This window comes from Grus americana, chromosome 3, assembly GCF_028858705.1.
Source record: "Grus americana isolate bGruAme1 chromosome 3, bGruAme1.mat, whole genome shotgun sequence".
Classification (NCBI taxonomy): Eukaryota; Metazoa; Chordata; class Aves; order Gruiformes; family Gruidae; genus Grus; species Grus americana.
Window position 1 is genome coordinate 103,255,893 of NC_072854.1, and position 25,218 is coordinate 103,281,110.

A 25,218-nucleotide genomic window follows, 5' to 3' on the forward strand; every position below is an offset into this window, starting at 1 on the left:
GAAAAAGGCATAATAGCAGTTGGACACATCGCTTTATAAGCTCCTGGAAGGAGCTCAGATACTCTGGTCATTAGCACATGATAAAACTCTATAAAAAACACATGAGGCTATGAAAAAAGAACGGGAGGAAAAGCTAATGGCCAGAAGAAGAACAATAAACTGGCAGATGGGAGGTCCCAGCTCAAGAAGAATTTGAAGGAATGGAAAGATGTATTCTTGGAAGAGGAAGGGTACATCAGGTAGCTGACATATTGAGTTTCCAGGAAAGAGGGTTGAGTATTAATGACAGTGCAGCTGACGGTTTCAGCAGCTACCAACGAAATGATTTGCCCTTCTTTTTCAGCCGAAGAGGTGACAGTGTGGATATGGCAGCTGATTTACATACATCATCATAACTTCCATAGGAATATCAGATTTCTTTATAAGGACTTGTAGTACCAGCTTTGCAGGTCAGTGTCAGTGTCTAACAGAGCCGCTGCAGACATAGGGGGAAGATTCAGGGAGGCACCGAGGTGCCTAAAACAGGGCTTAACCTGAATTTAATTGCCTAATTATAAAAGGGATTCCAAAATCCCCTGCTTCAGAAACTGTAAATGCATCAGGGCTAACATTTACGACCACAAAGACCACTGGAAATCAATTCCTGCTAGCCTGGCAGCCCCGTGCCTGTCACCTCTCTGAAACTCCACCGTGATCCAGATACAGGTCTCTGAACACTGCCTGTGTCATGAAGGGGCCCAGTCCCAAAGGTGAGCTTGGGCTACTCCTAACAGCCACTAACAGTGCCCTCTTTTCACATCCCTGCTCTTTGCCAGTGACTCTCTAATATAAAATACACAAGTTCTGCCATAACAGCGCGCTGGCTTCTGTGCAAGGCGTCCGTCCCTGGCTATTGCAAACTGGCCAGCTGACTGCACAGGCCAGTAGCTTTGCTTTGACTTAGCCCATGTCAAAAAAGTATGGGTTTTTTAGGGATTACAACACACTAAACTGGAAGTACTTAAGGTGCCCAAAGTGACAACTGAATATGGTCACAAGCTTTAATTTCAGTTTAGGTGACATAAGCATACCAAATACAAAACCGTTTACAGGATCGGGCCCTAATTGTACGCAAACCCTTGTCCAGTGTGAGGAACAAAGAGCAGGCACCAAGAAAGCTGCAGAACTGTCGTTTCCAACCATAAGCCAGGTTTAGTAATATATCAAGGCTTTAGAGCATATAAACCAATTGAGGGACCAGCATGGTGTTTGATATTATTTCCAGTCTGACTTTAATGCATTCTCACCATTTGCAGATGTCCTGTCTATTTCTGACATCCTTTATGGCATGTAGATTTTGCTACAACAAAAATTCAGGTTGTGGATTTTTGCCAGTAACAAGCTGATGTTGCTCAGAGCAGCATTAAAATGCTATCATGCTGTTAGATTAAGTAACCTATTTTCTCTTCTAGCACAGATTGTACTTTAGTTTTGCCCTTACACCTACCAAATTGCTGTTTCTTGCAACATTTCCTTTTGAAGGTGGTTTGCCAATCTCCAAACCAATGCTATTTTCACCAAATGAAAGAGGGGTTTGTAAAGGAGTGCAATAAAAGCAGGAGCTGGTCCTCTTTGCAAGTCTTTTTATATTTCAAAAATAGTATTTAAAAAAAAAAACAACCCAGCAGTAAGGCAAAATAGGGAGTGGTATTTTTTTCTTTACTTTTAAGCAGGACTCTCACCTCCCATGAGGTGAGATATTGGCACACATGTTAATATGAAGAAAGGTTTTATAGAGTAAGTAGCTATGGTATGTACCCCATAGATGTACATGGTCCTAAACCTGCTGACATAACAACTAATGCATTTAACACATTTTCTCCCTTTGCCCCTTTCCATTTTTTAGGCTTCTTTTGAAAATCTTTCTCCCTTTGCCCCTCCTCTGCCAACTATCCAATTTTGGGCATTTTCATCTGTAGTTCTTTAAAGGGAATAGTCTGTGATGGAGACAATGAGCCCAGAAATGAGCAGGTACAGTCAAATGTGAACACAGGCGTTCTAGCTAGGGCACTTCTAGGACATTAAATATAAATACTAAATAGGCTGGAGAAATAAAAAAAAAAAAACGCAAAAAGAGACTAAACTACAAGAAACCAGTCACATCGATTAGCTGATTAGTTTGCCAGTGAGTGATTAGTCAGAAAGACTGGAATTAGTCAGTGCAGCCCTGCCTCCCATGAATAAAATGTGGGGAGGACACCCTTTCCCACCCTCAGTGACAGATGATATCTGTTTTCTCCTGCGAGTTTGAATTTAAGAGCCACTGAAGCTCAGCAAGAGTATATTCTGGCTCAAATGAGCTGAAAATTGCATTCAATTTGAATTTCAAAACCAGAGGAGAAGGAGGAATGGGGGGAGAGGGAGGGAGGGAGCTCAGCAGGACCCATCAAGCCAGGTCCCTCTTGCAGCAGGTCCAGCTGCACCCAGGCAGGCTGCAGAGCCGAAACCCAGGGCGTGATGCAAAGGAAAGAGCATTGCTGGACAACAGCCCAGTCCGAGTTTAAAAATAAACGTTTCGCTGTCAGGATCAAAGCAAACTCTGCTTTTATGTATATTACAAGCTATATGTTCAGAAGAAAAAGATTCTTCTGGTTACTTGAGGAGAGAGAGGCGGTCGGAAGGTAGGGCTGGCCAGAGGGAGGGGGGTGCCAAGCTTTTCCACTGGAAAATCCTCAATAAAACAGACTAATCTGAAAGTACTTGCCATCCCCTTGAACAGAGCATATGTACTGAATGTATGCGCTGAACTTTCCTGAACGTAAGGTTCATTTAGGGTTACATTTTTTAGCGTGGGGTAATATTTAATTTATGTCTTCGTGGGTGAAGGGATTATTTCCCCTTCCCTTTGTGCATTAAATTTACAGTTATATCTGATGACACTGAAAAAAATGGAGTTATGCCTGCAACCCAAATATATCCTGTAATTTGATGGCATGATAGCAGTTGGTCTCTTTAGTGCAACTGATAATGTCCAATATCCAATACAATAATGATAACATACCAAATCAAGAGATTCTTCAGCAAATTTCTTACCGACTTGAGTGTGCAATTTGACCCAAGGGCTTGGAGTCGTAATAAAATAATTACAATTAATCATGAGTAATAATTAATAACTTAAGAATTAAAATGTGTCCATTTATACATTCAGGATCAGCATTTCCTATGTACCCTTGAGAGGCTTTTAGCTTCCCTTTCTAAACAGAATGCTTGCAATAGCGTTTTATAACCTGGGAGTCCAACCATCAGAGAAACTGTTTTTATTTTGTCTCAAGATATTTGTTATATGACATTACGTTCATAGATAGAAGGGTCCCTATTACACCCAATAACATGCTCATATCCTCTGATGCAGCTTGTATTTCAAAGCCCAATGATGTTATTACAAGGTTTTCCCCTTTTTTCCAACTAAGTGGTTTTTTCATTGATAAATCAGTGAATTGCCAGCTTTATACACGTATATGATGTGAGTCGGGATCCAACCACAAAAGAAAAAAATACAAAATGTGAGGTCACTTTTCCTGGCCATCACATTTAATGAAAGCTCCCAGGCAATAGAGTTAAGCACAGACTAATAGATATACCTTAGTATGCTATGCCTTCAGCAAGTCTTTGATTTCCCTGTACGGCAAAAGACTGTATTGACATACAAAGTGAGCTACTCTGCTGGTGTTAAGCTTTTCCCATCACCAAATTATTTTTTTACCTGTTCTTTTGGCAGACAAAGAGACAATTTGAACAATCTCTAAATTCTGCTTGCAAACTTTGCTCCACACAAAAGAAAAGTTTCCAAATACTGCAGTCGTACAAAAACATGTAGGTGTTCACAATCACGTGGAAAACCTCTTACACATCGTTGTGCACCAATGTGCACCACGTTGGTCAGAGAAACTACTCAGAGTACAGGACACTTTGCAGACATCCAAATACGCAACTGCGTGCCTCGCTTTGGCAGGCGTTTTTTGGTATTATTGTTTCAAGTTTCATTCTTGCGTTGTCCTCTTTCTGCCTAGACTGTAATGCCTCAGAAACAATGAACTCATGTCTCCACGTCGCCCCTCTAAATGTTACAGTTTCCTTAATACAGACCCCAGAGGTCCATTTCTGGAGAGGAAGAGGAGAAATACACAGAACTGGCTCCATCACTCCATTTCTCAAAGAAAGCTTTCTTTGTAAATCAGATTATCTGCCATTACAATGCTTACTTTACTGGAGACGATACTCACTTTACGGGAGGGAAAACAAGACAATAAATATGCAAAATATATGGCATACTCCTGACAGATCAATCTTCATACTGGAGCTTCTAGATCTAACACTACTTATAATACACAATAAGAGTATTAGCCTGATGACAGCCTCACATTAAATAGCTCCATGACTTCCAGACCAGAGCCAAACCACGTTCAGTCCGCTCCAGCCCATCTGCACCTACTCATGTGGACATGCCCCTGATGGTGCTCTGCTCTCCCAGCTGGAAAGGCCCTGCCTGATCCTGCTATGGCTGTCGGCACTCAAACTGCTCCATGGTCTGAGCGCCGTTAGCAGGCAGCGAGGAACACCGAGCGAGCGTGGGTGACACAAGCATGGCATCAGAGGAAATACTTGACAATTTCTCCAAGGTATTGGACACTAGAGTAGTTCAGCTGAATGGCATGCATGCCCACGTAACGTTGCAAGGTCAAGAAGACCTTATGTTATTTACTAGGTGAGTACTGGTTTCATGCATTAAAATACTTTATCGAGATGAACTGTAGGACTTGCCTGTTTGGAAAAAAAAAAAAAGTTCCCCATTTTGTTCTACCGACATCTGCCCCTTTTATAGTTGAGCATCACTTCTGCAACATTGCAGAAGTAACATTACAAAACATTGCTACACCTTCCAAAGAAAACCTAAGAGGGATAACAATTTCACACAATTTCCACCTTCCACAAACTTTTCTTCAGACCTTTAACTCACTGCTATCAAAACCGGGGAGTCATGAAGTCAGGTGGACTGCAAATCAAAGCATGAATGTAGAACTCACTAGATGCGAACTCCTCCATTATTTTCTCCTATGCAGTACTTTACAACAAAAAAGTACTTTGTGTGGCAATATTTGCTGTAATGACAGCAGAAAAAGATCACACTGCCTCTCCAAGGCTAGCTAAAAAAGGAGAAAAATGTAAAAAAAATATTGTTGGGTTTTGTTAATTGAGACCACTCTAGTTTTGAATAATATAAAGGGCAAATTATAAGGGTACATCTTTAAAAATGACATCATAGAGCTTCAGCAAATCCGTGCTGTCCAGTGAAATGACTTATTCCACGGAGATAACGCTGCTGTCAGAGGTGGCATGACAAAGCCTGCAAACAGCCACCACGATGGAAACCACGGATCCACGGGTACCCTGAGAAGACCACATCCCTCAGTGAAGAGGAGAGCATATATATATATATATATATATATATATATATGCAATTGTCCCCAATGCCTTTCTTTCTTGGTACCTGTTCCAACTGCAGCCTGTTAAAGTCCATCCCTGGTTGTTAAGGCGCAAGACTCCTGATGATTTATTAAGAGCTCTTAGCTCCATCAGACAGTTTACAATTAACAGCTTCTCCTTTTCTTAAATATAAATAAATACATAAATGAAATCAGAGCTGCTAAGTGCTAGGTGTACCCAAAGCTTCGATGACATCATCGGCAACTGCCAGTCACCCAGGCTGCAAAAATAAATAAGAGATGGGAGGTGGGAGCAGGGGGGGAGGCAGGGTATTTACTCAATCAGTACCTATTTTTGAATTTCCTTCAAGCTGGCTTGGACCAAGAGCCATCAATTATTTAAAAGAAGTAACATGATGCTTCCTTTGTTGAGGCAAATCTGCAAGCAGACCCCAAGAGAGAATAAAAAATGAATTAGGCAGAATTTATTAGTGCGCTTGAAGAAAACAGATTCAGCTATCAGAGCTGACTGTGGTTTTAAAAATAGTGTATTTCTGCCCATGAACAATAGTTTCTCTCTCCCTTACCCCACTAGATCCTCAATAATCCCACCTCTTCCCTCTCCTTACGCTTTTTTTTTTCTTTTTGAGGAGGGCATAACACTGAAAGAGGCATCAATCATTCCTTAAACTTCTTCCTTCTTTTCTGACTTGACTTGATGTATTGTCTTCATTTAAATTACAAATATACTAATCTAAAACAGTGTTTACCAAGCAGCATATTAAATGAAAGATGCAAGAAATTGCATCACTCACATTTTAAAAATGACTTTAGACTCAGGGACGCATGAAAACAGCGAGACAGGATGATCTGCCTTGGCTGCTCTATTTCAATCCTAGGAAATGAGATTCAGTTCCTGTGGTTTTCTGCTCAGGACACACAGCCACCAATGGCTGGTCCAGTCAAACTAATGGTACCAAAACCAGTATAAAACCTCTTCTTTGGCAGACTGTCAGTTGGGGTTTCTGCGATGCTCCAGGGACATGTAGAGCCAGTGAGACCAAGGCCTCAGTCCCTGGGTCTGCACCTCGTAAGGCAGAGAGTTCACACCTGAGAGAGTCACTCCAGGGCTGTGAGGAAGGGTCCCGGCCATGCTGGAGGCTGCTGCACGGACAGAAAGCAGTCTGAGGCTCATTTCAACCTGGGGGACAGTACTCGTCTGCAGGAACTAAAACAGCAAAGGGAACACTCACAGGACAAAAAAAAAACCCCACCGCCTTCATTCAAAGGTTCCCTACTGAATCCTTCACAGCAGGGAAACGATGCATTTAGATCATTTCGGATGACCTTTCATGGCATCCAGCAGCAGGAAAGGGCAAACGCCATGTTACGTAAACACCTCCAGCTTGCTTGCGCGTGAGCTCGGTGGGAAAGGCAGGGCCCCTCCAGAGCGGCCCTCCTCCTGACGCGAGGGCTTTTCCTCGGGGTGGCCGCCAGCTGCTGGGAGGCTCGGTGGAGCCTCCCTCGCTTGCTCCTCTTCTCCTCAGAGGGGCCAGGAGCAAAGGTTCAGGCGCGCTCTGCAGCACAGGGAGAGCGCCGGGCGGTCACGCCTCAGCAGGGATGAGCCTCGGGAATGGGGTTTTAGCCTGCTTCCTTCTCCCCCTCTTCCAGCCCCCAAACAAAATAAAGGTCATCACTTACTAGTCCCTGCGCTGGTGGGGCTTGATTAAAAGTGGACTTAGGCCAAAAACTAAATAAGTTTGATAAGAACTGTGCACATGGCCTCGAGGAATATTTTCTCATGTTAAAGAAATCACTGGAACATTATTTATCAGCACGAGCCTGAAAGAAACTATAAACCTTTGGAAGCAGAGACTGTTACTGGCTGGATATGTTTGTGTTTTCTCGGATTAGCTCAGAGAAGGGACGTTTTTGCAGATATGGCCTGGTGTCAGGCATAACAACATGGATGCTGAAGGTCACCAGAAGAGCCGAGCGCCTGAATACAGGCCTGCTGGCCGTCACGTTACCCCTTTACAATTAGCAATATGGAGGGAATGAAAACAATGAGAAACATTTAAACAATTCCATAGAGGACTTTTTTTTTTTTAAAGAAAATATCTATATTTGGTTGTGGGTGGTGCTGACCACAGGGGCAGAGCACTAACCCCAGCTTACCAAACCGGGTGCGAGCAGTGGCACCATGGCGGCCCCCACTTCTCCCCACTTCTCGCACCGTGTCCCACAGGAGCCTCTGCACACGCTGCGACGGCTCACCGCGATGGCCTGGTCTCGCTGGTGTGGAACAGTTTGCACAAAAGCAGTCCCTGGTTTCTCAGGGGTGCGTTGAACCCGCCGTACCAACGCTGGCTCAGCCGGCGTCCATGCAGTGCTCTGAGCGGATGGATGACCCAGCCTTCTGAAGGAACAAAGGTGCTGCAGGACCTGCTCTTCTCCAAAAGGCATCGCTTTCAGGCTGCTCTCTCAAAATCATAACAATCTTCTGTTCCAACCACGTCAGTTCACAAAAACCCCGCTGGCTTCTGATCTCACAGATTTATTCAGTACCTCCGTGGGCCTTTTGCTAACCCAAACATGATTATGCATCATAAATCTAAATACATTCATGAATTTGCCTTTGAATAAATATTTTAAAGGTAGCATCAAGTTTCACAGTATTCTACTTCCACACATAGCTGTTTTCAACTTCCACACCAGATGCCTCTCTTAGGCAGAAGAAGAGTTGAAAAGACTTAACTCAAGCAAATGTGAAAGGCAAGCTGACACTGGGAGGTGCCAAGGCAACATCATTCCACTTCTCTTCCTCACCTTTTCCTCTCTGGATGGTAATTGCGAGATCCTGAATGCCAAACTTTGGAAAATATCCTTGCAGAGGTAGCATCTGCTCCCTTGGCATACTTCTTGAGCAGTTGTATTGGCAGCTTTAGGTTTGTCCAAGTCTATCATATGACAAGAGTGCAGATGGGTTGCCTTGGATGCTTTGTGTTCCCGGATGCCATTTTCCTTTTATTAACATTTTATTCTAAGGAAACACATGTACAAATCTGTATGTGGAAGGTTATATGCACACACGATTTCACACCAGTGAGGGGCTTTGTCTAGCCTCTACCTAGATTTTTTACTATCATTTACTTTGGATTCCTGCAAGGGCCCTGACTTTTATTGGAGTCGGTATGTGGCATCAAGCAGATTAGGCCCTTACTGTGTGGATCTGCATTTCAAACCACCTATTCTTCCACAAGCTATAACTTTTCCCATCTGTGTTGATCTTTCTTCGCAAATTAACACCTGAATCCTCAGAATATCAGACATGTAGGAAAGCTGCTCATTTTGAGTTAACTTCTGCTCCCACTGAAATCAATAGGAATTTTACCATTTGTCCGTTATTCAGATGAATAAATAACAGAGCTATGACACAGTTGCCGTATATACTGACACCGGTCTTTTTCTCTTGCTTTCTTAGTTTTATGTTCCTGCCTTATCTCCTATACACTAATCACACAGTCACAAATCTGAATATACAGGGGTTTTTTTTAACTGTAAAGAAAACTAGAGTTCAAATTAGCCAGTAAATCACAAATTGCTACAGAAAGAAAGTAAAGGATCCTGAGGGAAAAGGAGGAGAAAGCATCTAATTAAACCAGGGAATACAGAACAAAGAATAAAAAAGAAAAAAATTAATAATAAATAAACCCAAGATAGTCTGAAAAGCATATTCCTAACCTTTCTGAAAAATCTTGGTCTTGTTGTGAGAGTATTTTCTAGAATGTTTCATTAAGACAGTCTGAAATGATTTTAAAAAGTATTTTAAATTAAATGTAAAGCAGAAGTGCAATACCCTAAAACCAGTGTGCATTCTCAGAGCATGTTTTAATACACTAATCTGTTATTTCCTGGACAGATAAAGACACAGAGCTACAAACCCACAAGCTATCTTTCCATTTATTCTAACATACTGTTCCAACAAAGCATAAAGTATACTAACTGGTGTCCAAAATAGGCAAAAATCTACAAACCTATAGTCACTTTCTCGGGGAAAAGCTTGAGAAGGCCACAACTTACATTAGGCAAGAGACACCAAACATGGGCTCTGGTGGACCAAAGTGAAAAGTTAATTTCTGAATATAAAGCACTGAATTAGAATCCCAGATATCAACAGCTAGAAACTATGAAAACTCATGAGAGCTGACCTCTCCACTGTCATTCACACTTGGACTGCTCTAACCTCTCTTTACAGTGGCAGCTGCCAGTCTCCTAATAGATGCATTGTGAGGAATCGGGCTTGATAAAACTGACAGTTATTTGCTACTCCTTTAAAACTTCTTAAACAGGAAAAAAAAAGGCAAAAAGTTTTAGAAGTTTTGGCAAAAGAAAGAAGAATGAGATAGTGAACTGGCTAGGATTCAGTGACGCCTTTGGAATTTGGGTACAACCCCAACCCAAAAAACCCCCCAAGCCCTGATTTCACAGTTATTTCCTGATCTTTGTGCTGGGTTACTCGTGTTCACCTTCACTGTGCTGCTCACATGCAGCATCCCCTCTGAATCATCCCTGTTGTTCCCCAGCTATAAACATGTTCTAACAGAGGCAGAAGAGCTTAAAAGTCAAGTGCAAGAACTTAAGGAGGTCTACAGAGAGGGGATCCTCGCATCTTTCTTAATCTCAGAGGGGCCTATGCCTCTCAGCTCAACATGGGACATTCAGATCCTTCCATTCTCACTCATCTCCAGTGAATAAGTACGCTAAGAACCAAAACTTGTTTGAGAAAATCATAAAGTCAGTTTGACAGGAGTACTAAAGAGCCTATGAGGCTATAATTTGGCTCACATAAGTGAATAGCCTCAACTTCAGTTAAAGAGGACAGAATACCCTTTTAAAAGGGGATACTGTGGCATGATAGTAATTATCCAAGTAAGGGCATTTCATTTGGTACTCTTCACCATAGTATTCATGCATCATAAACCTAGATAAACCTATAATACACATATGCACACATTCACATCACACACACATAGCAGACATCCATCTTAGATAAAACAGTTTATACTTTTGAGCACCTCTCATGAGGCCCACAGTAATCCAAAATATACAGTGCTTACATAAGGAATCATTAAAGGAAGCAATCATATTTAATTTAGAAATGAGGAAAATAAGGCAGGAAATAAACTTGCCCATACTTGAACAGCGATTCTCTAGGAGTGCTGAGAATAAAACCTGGAACTCGAAACCACAAAACATCATCCTTGTCATACTCAGCATGTGTAATATAGCCAAAAATTACATAAAACCTTTTATGCCACAAGCTGCAAGTAAAAACGTCAGCATGAAAGGCTGTGAGAATAATTCATTTTGCAGTTCAGCAGATAATTTTTTTTAGAAGTTGCACATTGGACAGATTGTTATACTCAACCCTCAGAAATTTGCCTTTTCAGATGCGCAGTGCACAGGCCTTCTCTTGAGAATGAAGCTCAAGACCCCTGAGAAAGAAAAGGGAATTGGATTTGTGTTTCTGATGTCCTGGGTGAGTGCTTTGAGCTACTGCCTAAAACAAGGCAACAGTCAATCACAAACTTTCAAAAAGATCTAACCTGTCAGATGTTCTTCTAAATTAAAAGTATGGAAAAATCAGGATTAACTTTGTTACTACTTTCAGAATAGTCAAAATCAGGTATTGATGAACTGATGATCCCCCTTGCTCGTCCTTTCTTTAAACAGTACAAAGTTACGCATACAACAGCTTGCCGTGTGTATTGCAGGAGGAGAGAGGAAGCCATTGAGTGGCTCCCTATCACAGAGCCCTCAGTTAAAGGAGCGTTTGGGGAAGTCAACAGTCCTAGTTGTAACTCCCAGATGTTCCGGAGATGTGAGAAGACTTCCAGTGAAAACCCAGAAGACTCAGAAAAAACAGGCAAGGAACAAAAATCAAAGACCATCATGAACAATCAGTCCCCAACAACAGGTAACAGGCATGATGCCTGTTGTTTAATATTTTTATGCATGAGGCTAGCATTAGTATAAATAATAACAACATGTATCTAATAATACATGCAAACATTGTTTTTTAAGCTGGAATATTTGGCAATGCCACTAAATATTTAAATACTCTTTAGCACAAGGGAACTTCAACAATGAGAACTGTGAAGTATTATTATTTGTACTCCCTGGTATGTATAAATACACTGTCAGCTCCCTGCATTTTCATTTAGCATCAGAAACAGCTTTCCAGGGAGTTAGATGCTGCTGTAAGTGTCAATATCAATGTTACTATTTATAGCGCTATAAACTACATTTTGAGTTATATTGGTAAAGTTAAGCTTAGGTAGCACTTCTGGCATTAATACCTTAATACAGAAATATTGCTATAAATGTAGTTTACAATTTGGAACATAAACACGAATTCAGTGTTACTAATAAATCACCTTCCAGATTGCATGGAAGCACATTGCCAACGTGTATTTTATGCAATACACAATGGAGCAAAATGCAACGATATAGATGTATTTAAGCTTCCCATTTTTACACTGTCACTCAAAACCTTTTCTTCCTTTTTTTTTCTAGCTTATCGATCTCACTGGCTTGTGATAGCATTGCAGTTGCTTCGCTGGGCCATTTTTAGCTTTTGCTTCTTTTTTTAAAAGCTAAATCAGGGCTCAAATGTTTCAATCAATTTGGATTTTTCAATTAGAAAACAAAGTTAAAATAAAACCCTAGGACATGATAAACTACCAAATTTTAGCCTCTAGGTTTTTTTGTTTAGTGTTTTGTTTTTCCCTTAATATCCATAGCGGCCTTTTACATAATAATATCCCTGATGTCTATGGTTAGAATTTTATTCATAGCAAGATGACTCCATTAATTTTTACCAAGAGGCACAGCGTGAATTTACCAAAGACCGTTCATCAGGAAGCAACACGCATGGATCGGCAGTAACTCTTTACACCCTCATAGCTGTGAACTTTGGCAACACCCTGCAGCAGCTCTGTGATTGCAGTGGAGCAAGGTACGAAATGCCTGACCTTTTGCAACACTGCATGATACAGAAGGTGTCGGGGACCTTTGTGAGATCCAAAAAAGTCCAATCACAAAAAAGTCCATCACCGTCCCAGATTAAGACTGATGTCCACTATTAGAACAGATTAAGCCTTTTAAAAGGGTACTTCAAAAAAGCCAGAGGCTGCTCCAATGCAGATCAGTATCAACAGAAAGGAATGAGGCGCTATGGGGGCGATTTGAATCCTACCTAGGTGCATAGACCTAGGTATAGAGAATTGAGACTAGCAGCTTGTGCTTCATTTCAGGCCTCTCTTCAGGTTTAACTCCAGTTGTTAATTTGATCAGTCATCACCCAGATCATATTTAACCTGATTTAGCTACATGTTTTGTTTTGAGTGTAGAGATACACTGTGCTTGAGCGTAGCCATCTGTAAAATAGGTATAAAAGAATATGTAAGTTCAAGGGAAATGTTTTGCAATGATTAATTTACTCATGCAAGAAGAGTATTTGGAGAATTTGACAGAAGATACTAAAACATGGTTAAACCCCATTCTCTTAAATGTGATTTTTATTACCTTTTCCTTTCTTTTCTTCAAATTTAAGCTATACACACTTTTTTTTTAGGCCCATAATAGGCAGTCACTGCCAAAACGACTGGTAAGAGATAATCAGTAGACCTGAATAGTTGGGGTGATTGTCTGATTATTTAATCAAAACTGGTTTTAGGCACTTCATTAGGGTTTTGATGGCAAATGGCATCAAGCAATTAATTAGAAAAACCTGCAGACACTGGAAAACTTGTCCTGAAACACTCGTACCCTGCGCACACGCAATCCTTCCGATCACACACCAAGAGGAAGCGCGGGCTGTTGCGCTCTATTGTGGCTACGAGGAAGCTCAACCTGCATCATTGAGGAACTGGTGGATCCCATAACTAATTGCCAGTTTTGCCAAGGATTGCACAAAGAGTAAGCAGCAGTCACACCCAGCCGTGATTTAATGTAAATATTCAGGTGATGAATGAGCAGTGTGGTCATGGGCATGGATCTCAGAGTGGTTCCGAACCTTACCATCACATTTCCCTTTCTGTGGAGGGGCCGGTGGGGGGGTGGAGTAATCTTTTCAATACCACAGACTTATTCTTAGTGCTAGCAATAAGATCTTTGTTAACCTCATTACTGCTACTACTGTTATTGTAGTTGTAACCGATAATGGAGACAAAGGTAGGCAGAGGGAAGTAAGGCAGCGTGTGAGCCCTTTTCCCTTTTTTAACTGCTAAAAAGGAAAAAGATAATAATTCATTTCTGAACAGAGGCCAAAACTAATTTGGGATATCTTGTATGTGCTTATTTTATTTACTAGAAACTCATTTTGCTCCTTAATGTAGTCACAGAGATCTGCATGAATACAAAGATAAAGCGAGCTCTTTAGAAACAGGATAAGGCACTTAGGGCTTGCACCCCCTTGGTCCCAGAAATCACTGGGTCTCGCAATTATTCCTCACCATGCTGAGGTTTTGCATTGCCCATCCTTAGTGCAGGTACGAGCGTTTATTATGATAAACATATATTTTAAGAACAATAAGGAAGTGATGAATTGGCCACTTGCAGTTTTCTTGACAGCAAGGTGAAATGGTAGCTGCGGTGACCAGGGGATGTCCTGGTTCCTCCTTGCAGAAAGGTATTCAGCGCACGTAATAATTATTCATCCATCTCGTTCACACTAAAGGCATCGGCAATGCAATTTTAGCCTGATAATCAAGACCATATGACAAAAACCAAGGCCATTAGGGACCAATTTCAAGTATTCTCTGCAAGACAATGATTTTCCAACTGCACTTACATATGCTGAATAGTTACTTCTGCACGACCGCACCTGCTCTCATTTAAGTAACCCTCCATCCTCTCCCCTTTTTCCTACCCCTTCTTTTCTTGTAATGCAAAGAAGGAAAGTTTCAAAGGACTGCTGGATTCTTCCTAGAAACAGATTTGATTTATTTATATTTCTGGCCGGCCACATGCTGTGAGCAAATAAGAATCTGGCAAATGTAAAAGTTAGTATGTGCTAATGTCAGATCAAATTCTACCCTCAACAGACTTCGTGGGGCTGCATTAATGTAAATGAGAGCAGGATTTGGCCCAACACTTTCATTCACTTCCTATACATATTCAAATTAAATGAATATTTTGGACAATCTCTTCCTCCCTCTACATATACATGCATAATTCTGCCTCGGTTAGATTCTAATCTCAGTTAGAGTGGTGACTTCGTGTGAGCTTTTTTCTGGGTTTATGCTAGAGCTGCAATGGGCCTATTTGTTTGACTAAAGCAAGCAGGACATGGCTCTTCATCTCTGAGTCAAGTCTGCTCTGCTGTAATAATTTTGCCCCTTAATTACTTTCTGCTTATTTCTGACGGTACCATTTCAGTATTGGTGACATAATAATGTTGCCTTTGAAAAGACTGTGGTGTCACTGTAAATCAGAGTCCCATAAGGTTAAAGGCTTCAGTTGCCAGAGGGGAAAAAATGCCAAAATTATTTTAAAATTATACAGAGTATAACTCAAAAACTCTAGCATCTTTTAATTTTAATGCTCCCAAGGAAATGAATACACCTTCAAGCTTTTTCAGATATAATTCAAATATTAAAAGCAATAATAAGCTTCATTATTAATGATGTAACAACCTCTTCTGGCAGAAGAATAGAACCTATAAAATTAGTGAGTAAGAAGTAAAAAAGCCAAGACTGTATCAGGAAATGATCCTGTAATAACACATCCTAGATCCTCGTCCCGTAAACCTTTATTTGCATGAGTGATCCTGTCTCACATAAGAAGTGCTATGGACTTCAATGGGCAATTCGTACGAGTGAAAATTATTCATGAATTTGAATAAGAGAGGATAGGATCAGCTTCTAGCCTTCTCTTCTCTGTCAGTGATCAATCTTCTTGCTACAACCGCCCCCCTTCAGATTTAAAAATAAAAAAAAAAAAAAGTAAGAACCTTATGAAAACTGAAATACAGCTGGATTTCTCAAAGCAAAGATTTGGTCTACTAACTCATTATTAGAATGAGGATAAATACTCCTGGATCATGTCCTTGCTCATATGTATTCTAGACCTGTTTTTAAGTTGTATCCTATAATAATTTAGGGCAATGACATCAGAAAGATCAATGCAGCTGCATCCTAGCATTGAATTAATCTCACAGTACTGTTAGTGTCTTCTGGAAACTACAGTACTGAATCCAAAGGAGGAGAATCTTAACTTGCTAGAAATACTCCCAAGTTTTGATGGATAATTATCATGGTGTCCAGTAAAAATGACTGTTTGATATTTGAAATACTTAGCTACTGGCATGTCCTTCTTCTGTGCTGATCATGCATAATATCACCCAGGTCCAGGATCTTGCTAATACTTGGGAAAAACATGAGAGCTGAGAAGCAAAAGAAAAATCAAGAGAAGTAATGCTATCGCTATTTTTCAAGCCCTATATGAGTCCCCGTAGACACACAAAAAAACCCAGTCATGTCTCAAAGCATCAAAACCCAGAATATCCTGAGGATGGTTAAGGATGAGATGTGGTTTTCCAAATTTCAAGGGCCATACTGAAATGCTTAAAACCCCTCTACCATATGATTTTTAGCCATGGGTTCAAAACAAAATTTATGTAGGTGGCATTTTTGCAGTGCGTTTCACAGACACAATTTTCTACTTCCCAACAAATACCAATATTGCTTAAACTTCATTTAAATGTCTTAATTCAATTGAACCCAGAGGTCATTGACACCTCGGTAATTTCTATTTAAAACCATTCAGCCAAAAATAAACAAAAACAAAACTGGAGCAGAATCTCCTCTGGAGATTATCCTCATTTTAAAAGAAATTACCCTGCCTGACTTTTTATAAGATAATTATTGCAATTGTTTTGCCTAATGAATATTGTTTGAGTATTATAATACCATGCTACGCATTTTGAATGAGGAACAATTAACAGAGCTTTGTTCTCTTGACATCCCAGGACACATCTGAAAGGAAAGCCTGGCCCTAAAGATTTGTTTTTTCTGACTAAACAATGTCTCAAACATAGCAGAGGTAGGATTCAAAGACACTACTCTGAACAATTCAAACCAGGGATGTACTGCTCCTAGACATCTTAGAGATGGATCTGATGGTTTCATTCCCTAACCGCTCCTACCATCCAAAAGATGCTGGCAAATGAAAGCTTTCACTTCCAAAGACTTTGGGGCTTGATCAGAGAACAAGAGTTTTACATATGTCATTCCCCAGCCTTCAGTGGGATTACTCAGGTTTTTTATCAGCGTAAGCAAGAGAAGATCAATTTGTGATATTTCAGTTTTCGGTGAGGTAACAAAATTGATCTTTATCAATTTCCATACAGACTGCTGGGGCAGGGTTCTAATTTCAATTACACCGACATACGCGAGAGGCAATGCCTTTCTCTTGTAACTAAGGATGCACCTATAACAAATGAGAACATCTTACAGAAACCTCTCTCCTGCATATGGTTGGAGACAGCCATTTGAGTGAGTTAGTAAAAAGGATACTTGAAGAATTGAGAGCAATTGTGCCCAGAGACACCTACATACCACTTTCGGTCAACCTGGATCTTGGGGAGGATTTGAGCATCGAGAGGGAAATAATCCATGGTACAAGGAAAACAGAAATTAAAGATCTTCCTAAATTATGAAAAAGAGCAATATATGGTGTTTCCCTAAGTCACACACTGTAATGCGTCCCTGGAAGAGATGTGCTGTGTTGGAGCAACAGACCAAAACCACCTGAGGACTGACCCTACCATACCTGCTCCTCTCTGCGCTGACGGATCGCAGCACCGATCACCAGCAGAATCGAGGAGGAGATCAGACCAACTCTGTGAAAATCAAAATAATGTCTTTCCACTGTAATCACCATATTCTGAAGTTTGTTACAGCTAAGGATGAGAGTATCCCTCAGCTACACCTCTAAAGCTAAAGCTCATTGCCAGGTCACTGGCATATGGCTGGGGGCACCATGCCGCTTACCAACGGGAATGTTTATCTTCAGGTGTCCTACATGGGAAGGTGGAAGTTTTCAGCCAGCAGCAGAGACAGTGGGGCTCTGAAACACCTCCTCACAAGTTTCACTGCTGGCCGTCCATTAGTACTTTAAATCAAGAATAATGCGATCTTTGGTGAACATGTGGCCACGGACACGTGTCTCACCTTAATAAAACTTATGACTACAGCACCTTTCACATTTACTCTTTCTAGCCTAGAAAATAACAGAAAGCTAAGCTTGTCAGTTTGTCACCATTTTCCAGCTCTGCATTTGTAAAAGAAATAACATTGGCAGGGAAATAATACAAAAATGTATCACACACACAGGCTGCAGGAAGATATAATGTTCTTTTACATATTTGATATAGAGCCTAAATTAAGCTGCAGAAAAGGGGCCATGAATCTTCACAGCCTCATTATCAAGCCTCCCTAAACCTCAAATACAGGAAAATACATTTCATAAACAAAGACCCAATAGGATTTTAATAGTACAATAAATTTCACTGACGCTCACCACTAATCATATTTCAAAATATATTTTTAAAAACAAAGTTCATTCAACACAAAACCAGATTTAGAAAATAAGAGTAACATAAGCATATGTTATACCCATTCCACTTACTTTAGCCCATTTTTGACTGAAATCACTTTTAACGCGGTTAGCCGCAATCGCATAGCAGTAAACAGAAATGCGCTCCCTTACCCTTCTTTTACTTTCTTGGGACGCGGGCTCAGACCATGACCCTATTCATGGATACAAATATTCTGTTTTCCCAGTAAGCTGAGACAGAAAAGGGGATCAAATGCTCTCTCCCATCACTACACAACAAAACTATCTCCATGATCTTCCTTCATGTTGTCCCTCTTCTCACCAGCAGCCAGGTGCTGCCTTTCACTTCTGATCACAATTCACTCCTTATCCACAGCTGAGAAAAGCAGAGCTCCTTTACTCTTTTATGCAGCTCCTAACAGAGAAAAAATTTTAAGTAATTTTTAGAGATAGCTGAAGCATTTTTAAAAGTTTTGGGGTTTGGTTTTTTTTTTCCTTTCATGCTTTGAACAATCTTAGAGATGGTGAATTTATATGGTGTTTGTAGTATCTGGAGGGAGAGGGGTTTTTGTTGGGATTTTTTTTTTTTTTTAATAGTTTCAATGTAACTGAAACTTTGTGCAGGTGGTGAAAGGCTGCCAGCCAGCCGTGAAGGATGGGGTGCTTCGGAAGGAAACTAAAAACATGGGTGGGACTCAAGTTTTGCCATATGCACGGTAACCCCAAACCAATGAGCCTTAGCTCGGATCACTTCAGAGACTAGGAATGTGGTTAGGTCTTTACACAAAGCCGCAGTTGTGCCTCGCTAAAGGTACCTTTTCACTGCAATTCTTCCATCCGCTTGAATTGTTATACTGGCATCTGACATCAGAGCATCTAAGTGCTGTCAAAACGGGAATAAGCTCACCAGCTCATCTGACTAAACCCATCGAGGGCCTTCAGACAGTAATACCATTATTGACCTGGGTTGAATTCAAATGCATTTGGAGTGCTTGATATTTATCCAAATTATGCCCATTGAAAAATCCCTGGCAGAATACAGATAACATCAGATTAAAATGTATCATTATAATTACTTCAAAGAGATGTCTGGTATAGAAATAATTAGGTTAGTAAATATTTTTAATTAAATTATGATTTTTAAATTGTGTTAAAACTACAACTTGCATCTATGGACATCGCAACAAAACTACAAAGCTGAAGAATTCAGGGCCTGAATATGAATATTTGCATTAATCTAATATAGTTATTATACCATTAACTTCAGTGATGTAATTCCAAATTTACACAAGCACAATTAGAGCCAGATCCAAGATTCAGCAGATCAATACAAATCTTTCCATGGGCTGCAGCAGGCATGATAAGGCCCTGAGGGAAGTACTGGAGTGCTAGTACCATCCCACCTCATACATCTTCTCCCAGCTTCACCTTTCTGTCCCTAAAATAATGTTTCTGCTAAGAACTGTCGTTCACCTAATAACAAATATGAAAACACGGGTACGGAACCAAGCAGACATGAGAAAATAAAATTAACAATAAGCATAAATTCTAATGTCTTTAGTCCAAAATATTAAAAATTTTTGAGAGAATCTAAGTTTTGTACCACTCCTGCCTTTCACTAAGACTTCATAAGAAATTAGCTGTGTAATACAGACAGGGAAAAAACAAAAGTGAATAAACAAAAGAAACGATGCCAGCAGTACTGGCTGGGATTTTTAAAATGGTGTAGTCCTTGCTGATCAATTCAATGGATTCTTTCTGTATGAAAAATAAGAATGTGTTTGAAATACCATACTGCTTAAGACTGTAATTTACATTTATAATCCTCTTTTCTTTAAACAGTTTGACACCTTGAACATAAAACTATGTTTTACAGATGCTCTCCTCTTTTAATTGAAATCACATCTTGGGTTGAGATCACCACTTTCCTTCTGCTTCTCTAACCTCTTCTTGCCCGAAGGCCTGTAACTTGTGAATTATTTAACAATCATATTTGCTGCTGAAAATTGATTTCTGAGAGAATCCATATTGATTGAGATATGTGAGACTAATGAGTTTGAGGTTAAGGTGTTTAGGTATCATTATCTCTGATAGTCCTGAACTAGAATCTTCATATTTTTGTGTCTCTTGTCAATACCCAGTTTTATTTTATACCTCTGCTTCAAGCTCTGCTTCAAGCTTGTGCTACGTATTAAAATAAAGAGCTAGGATGAACAAACATTTTACCCAGTGTCTGAAGCATCTATAGTAGTCTCCCAGATGTGTCGTTCTTGTGAAATGCCACTGCACGAAGTGGACACAAACAAAGCTTTGCCAAACTTTCATTTTAGCTGGCAGCAAAAATAAGTAGCTGGTATGAACCGATGGCCTCCACTCGAACAAAAATTATTTATCGAAGTTGAAGATCTGTCTCAATGGGTGAGGCTTCTGCGAATGCCAGAGTGTTTATGCTGCAGCAGATAACTTTAAACTAGTTAGCTCAGACCTCAAGCTCTTGTTGGGCTTCCATGGGATGGGACAAAGCTCCGCAGAGCTGCAGCGCGTGCACGCGGTGCTTTGCTTGGAGCTGCACGTCAGCACGTGCAGCATGCACATCCCTGGGGAATCCTCTCCCGCAGCCCCCTTCTTTTCTCCGCTTACATTCAAGCGGTGACTAGTGAACCCCTGCCGCAGGTCTGCCACTGAGCATGCCGCTCATCCTTCTGCTGCTCAGCCTTTTTTTGACATGCTGAGATACAAGGAAATTGTGTGACGTGTACCTGCACAGCAGCCTAGGAGCCTTACTGCTAGCCTCCGGTCAACTTGCTGCCCTTGGACGGTGAAAATCACTTCTTCAGCGCCCTCTCTACCCACATGGGGAAGAGGTACTTTTGAACTGTCCTATGCCCACAGCTAAATGGAAAACAAAAATAATCTACAGACCCAGAACATTTCCATGACTTTCCACTATATATAAATCACAAAACCCTCCTGATATTTAAGAATCAGACCTCAACTGCAGTGTCTCCAAAAAAGCAAATTTCAGACAGCTTGAAGACCTCTAAATTAATGGCTAAGTGTCTTCATTTTCCCCTCAAAATCAGGCAAAATTTAACTTGCCATACTGTTCACCTGTCTCTTTACGATGACGCTATGTTGGGTGTCCAGTGTTCCCATTCAGTTCCCAAAAGCCTTTAGGTTTCCTATATGAAGGACACCAATAATCAGCTTTGGTAAATTAATGCATATGTGGCCCACACATCTGCATTTCTGTGCCAAGTCCAAACCCCATGAGTCAGTGCAGAGAAGACCTCAAAATGCTGCAGTAGGAACCTTTTGGGTTTGGAAGTTACATGACTGGGACGCACATGCCCTGGTGCTGGTCACAGCTTGATGAACGTACGCGTGCAGACCTGACTCAAAGACCCTATTCCAAGCTTTATATTTTTGCAAATCACTCTTCTTCATCCCTGTAACCACTCTTGCTCTCAAAATAATCCAAAGCAAGCAAACAACAATAAAACCCTCCAGAGTTTTGACCTTGGAGTTAGACCCCTTTTTGGGGTAGTTTTGGAATCAGCTGTATGTATGATTAAAAAAAAAAGACAGTTCTTTAAATGACCCAGCTGGAAAAGGGTATTTTTTGTCAATGATCTATTTTTATTTCTGCTCTGCTGTTTCTCATGAAGTCTGGTGACAAAGACCTGTCCTTCAAAGCTAGTCTATGGTCTCTGAATTACCATTTTCAATTACTTTGTCTAGGCAAAGTCCACTATGGTTTTGTTATCAGGTTTATTTTTGTGGGTGGGGGCTCTGTTAGAGGAAGTGAAATACTTTCTAGCTTAGTTTTGCTTGCCTTTTTATAAGGACAGAAATGCAATACACATTTTCAAAGGTTCTTTCAAAAAAATTATCTAAAAGTTAAAATAAGAACTTTGAACAGCATTACAGTATTTAAGACACGTGTTTAAACTGTTGACTACATCCATTTTAGTTAACAAATTTATTTTATGTCACTCTTAATCAGTAGAGGTATATTTTTGTTACTATTATTGATTTTGCAGCCATGCCAGTTAATGCTATTATCTTGGATAGTACATTCTGAACAGTTACCCTTACAGACATTTTAAATAAAAACAAACATCAATTGGGAACTCCAAATGAAATCAGATCACTTTATGAACCTGAAAGAACAACCTTCATACTATACTACATAGTCTTCTTTGAACGACCTATCTTTTTACCCAACTTCGGTGACACATAGAATAAGCTTGACAAACTACAGGGGAAGAGGGTATATACTTTTTTTAATCAGATAAAATTGGCATACTGAATTCTCTAATTAATCCTTTTAAAGTGAGGAACTGAAAGTTCTCATGATAGATAGTGAAAGACTCTCAGATATCACGATGGGAAACATGATCTAAACTTGAAGATGGGTATACAGGCTTCCTCCACATTAAGATAAATTAGCTATGCCTAGCCTCAACTCCATTTTTTCCTCATCAGGATGAAACAATAGACAGATCCTCAGACTGAACTTTCATTCACTGGAGAGATGTTGAATAACTGATATCATAATGTTAGACTTGTGGAAACTCAGGACTACGCAGGATCGCATTGTTCTGGAGGGTGGGTATTGCCACACTTACCTACCTGCACTTTGATGCCGTGCCGTAAATCCCTACTCTTCCAGCCCCTCCGAACTGCTTTGTGCTGGATGCAGACTGCCTCTCACAACAAGGTGGCCTGCAGTCTCCTGCTGGTAGAAAACACTTAGGCAGTAGGAAAGTCCATCAGTTTCAGCTCAATCCCCACAGCCTGGAGATGGTTTGCAAAGCATAAAACTAAAGCCACTAATAATGGAAATTTTGATTCTAGCTTAGATGGTCTTCACCTGACTAGAAGATATCCAAACTACATTTGTTACCGTGGAAGGTTTACAAGCATGAGCGATACCCTTTGAAAACCTCCGCTTTCACAGGTCAGTGCTCTCGAGATATTATAATTTTAAGGTACTTGGGGCTCTAGATGTTAGAAGTCTGTTAATTATGGGTTCAGTTAACAAGCTCACACACATGCCTTATCAGAAAAAGAACTTATTGCATCTGAATAAGGACTGGAGGAGCAATGGTAATTTTGTAGGTGAATCTGCTAGCTATCCAGATTCCTTTTTAACTCAAGGAATTTGGGGTATTCTTCTTAAAGAGCAGGCTGTGCTCAATTCAATGTTTCTTTATTATTATTATTTCTTTTTTTCACCAGGGAAAGAGGAAGACAACAAAAAATTCTCAGCTCTTTATCTCTGTCTTAAGTGCATGAGATTTTTTTTTTTAATTTGTTTCTGGTCTCCTAGTCCCTTTCTTTCCCTAATATTAGTTTAATCATAGAGGAACACCCTAGAGCAGATCACAGTTCAGTATTCTAGATTTACTAATTTTGTGTGAATGTGTGTGTGTGTGTGCATTCTTTCTTATACAGAAATAATGCAAATCTGTAAATGAATTCAGGAGCCTTACAAGATAGCCATGGTCTCATAAAGAGCATAAAGAGTCTTCCTTTCTCCTCAGGTCAGAATGAAGGTAATGTCCTGTATTATAACACAAGGAACAAAGAATGGTTATTTTCTCACTATGCTCACTTCGCAGTAGTATGGGACTAATTAATACATGGGAAAGTGAAAGTAGGCAGTGTTATTTGTGGAGCTAATTAAGATATGTGGCAGAAAAAACATGTGGACAGGCAATTTCTTGATTTTAAAGGTTTGTATAGCTAGACAGTTTTATTAGTCAACACTATGCCTTTTTTTTTAGTCATCAGCTACGTTTTTGGGAGATACGGACTCCTCAATTAATCTTTCAAAGACTGATTTTGATTTATGTCAGTGGAAGGTTGGGGAAAAAAAAACAAAACAGATGTGTATTTTTAAAAATACAACAGCTTGTTCCCTTTAGCTTCTGGTTACAAAATAAGTGCATTGATTTGATCTTTTAAACATGTTCCTATATCCTTTCCATTTCATCTATTACTGAAGGAGGTGGGGAAGTGAATCTAAATGTCCATTCCATTTAATTCCCCACAGATTTAAAATGCAAGGACATTCTCACAAAGCAAAAGCGTTGGTCTAAAAGACTTGTTCATCAGCACATAGGAAGTCTGTGGCAGGAGCCAAGAATAGAGCCCTGCTCTTCCAAGCTCCCATCCACTGCATTAATCAATGAGCACAACTGTAACGAAGCTTACCTACCTTGAAAGACTGGGTTCTGTGGAGACTTTCCTCAATATTATGATAGCAAGTTCCCAGAGACCGTTATTTTCCCAGCCCGGCATCACTCAATTCAGCATCTTTGCTTTTGCGCAAATAGAAATGATCAGTTTTCCAAGAGACAGCCTACGAAATTTTAGTTCATTTGTTTTGTTTTTTAAAGAGAGGGGGCATATCTTACTTTTGAAGCTAGTAAGTACCGTAGATTTTGTTTAAAAGGGTGGCAAATTTGGTGAGACAAACTATTCAAAATCCAGAAAAAATACTGTTTGAATCCTTTATTTACAAAAATGAATTCATGACCCAAATACCCTAGGAGCCTCTTAGATATCTCAGTCTGTACACCCATAAGGTGACAAGTATTTCAAGACCTGTCCAATGTAAATCCTGATGTATATTAAATATGGGATTTTTATTAGTGCCTCTACAATAAACCTAGCTGCTCATCTGGTGCGACAGCGTTGTTAATGGACAGAAAGCTCTGCTCAAGGGGCCCATAATACATTCTACGGCAATGGCTGAAGCAGAGGACAAACGTCCAGCAATTTACTTCAATTCTGGTCTTGAAGTACCACCCTGCTCATTTTCATGCTCGTGCTACCCGTGCTAAAACTAGTAAGTACTCCCACCCTCCCTCTCCTGGTGCACAAACACGCCTGATCGGACCAGCTTGTTCCACCGAGACCACAACAGCGCCATCTCTCATTACCAGCACATGCTTAATTGCCACTACGGGCCAGTCCTGTCTGTCGCCGCCTCAGTCACACCCTACCAAAACCACTCCCTTCTTGTTATCAGCTGCCCAGGTCTGCTCTGCAGCAGGAGCCCGACCGCGCTGCCTGGCGCGCTCTTCCCCTGCGGAGAGGGATGGATTTGGGCACGGGGATG

At 40.4% G+C, this 25,218-nt stretch overlaps 1 protein-coding gene across 20 annotated transcripts in view; it reads right to left on the reverse strand.

The window, feature by feature from the left end:
* Nucleotides 1-25,218, reverse strand: part of ESRRG (estrogen related receptor gamma) — a 407,282-nt gene that overhangs the window by 298,097 nt on the left and 83,967 nt on the right. For 2 of the 20 annotated variants that reach the window (XM_054818993.1, XM_054818996.1), the window contains exon 2: nt 22,722-22,827. The exons of the other annotated variants lie outside the window; for them this stretch is intronic. The gene's annotated coding sequence lies outside the window, so the exon portion shown is untranslated. The remainder of the gene's footprint in view (nt 1-22,721; nt 22,828-25,218) is intronic. 20 annotated transcript variants of the gene reach the window in all.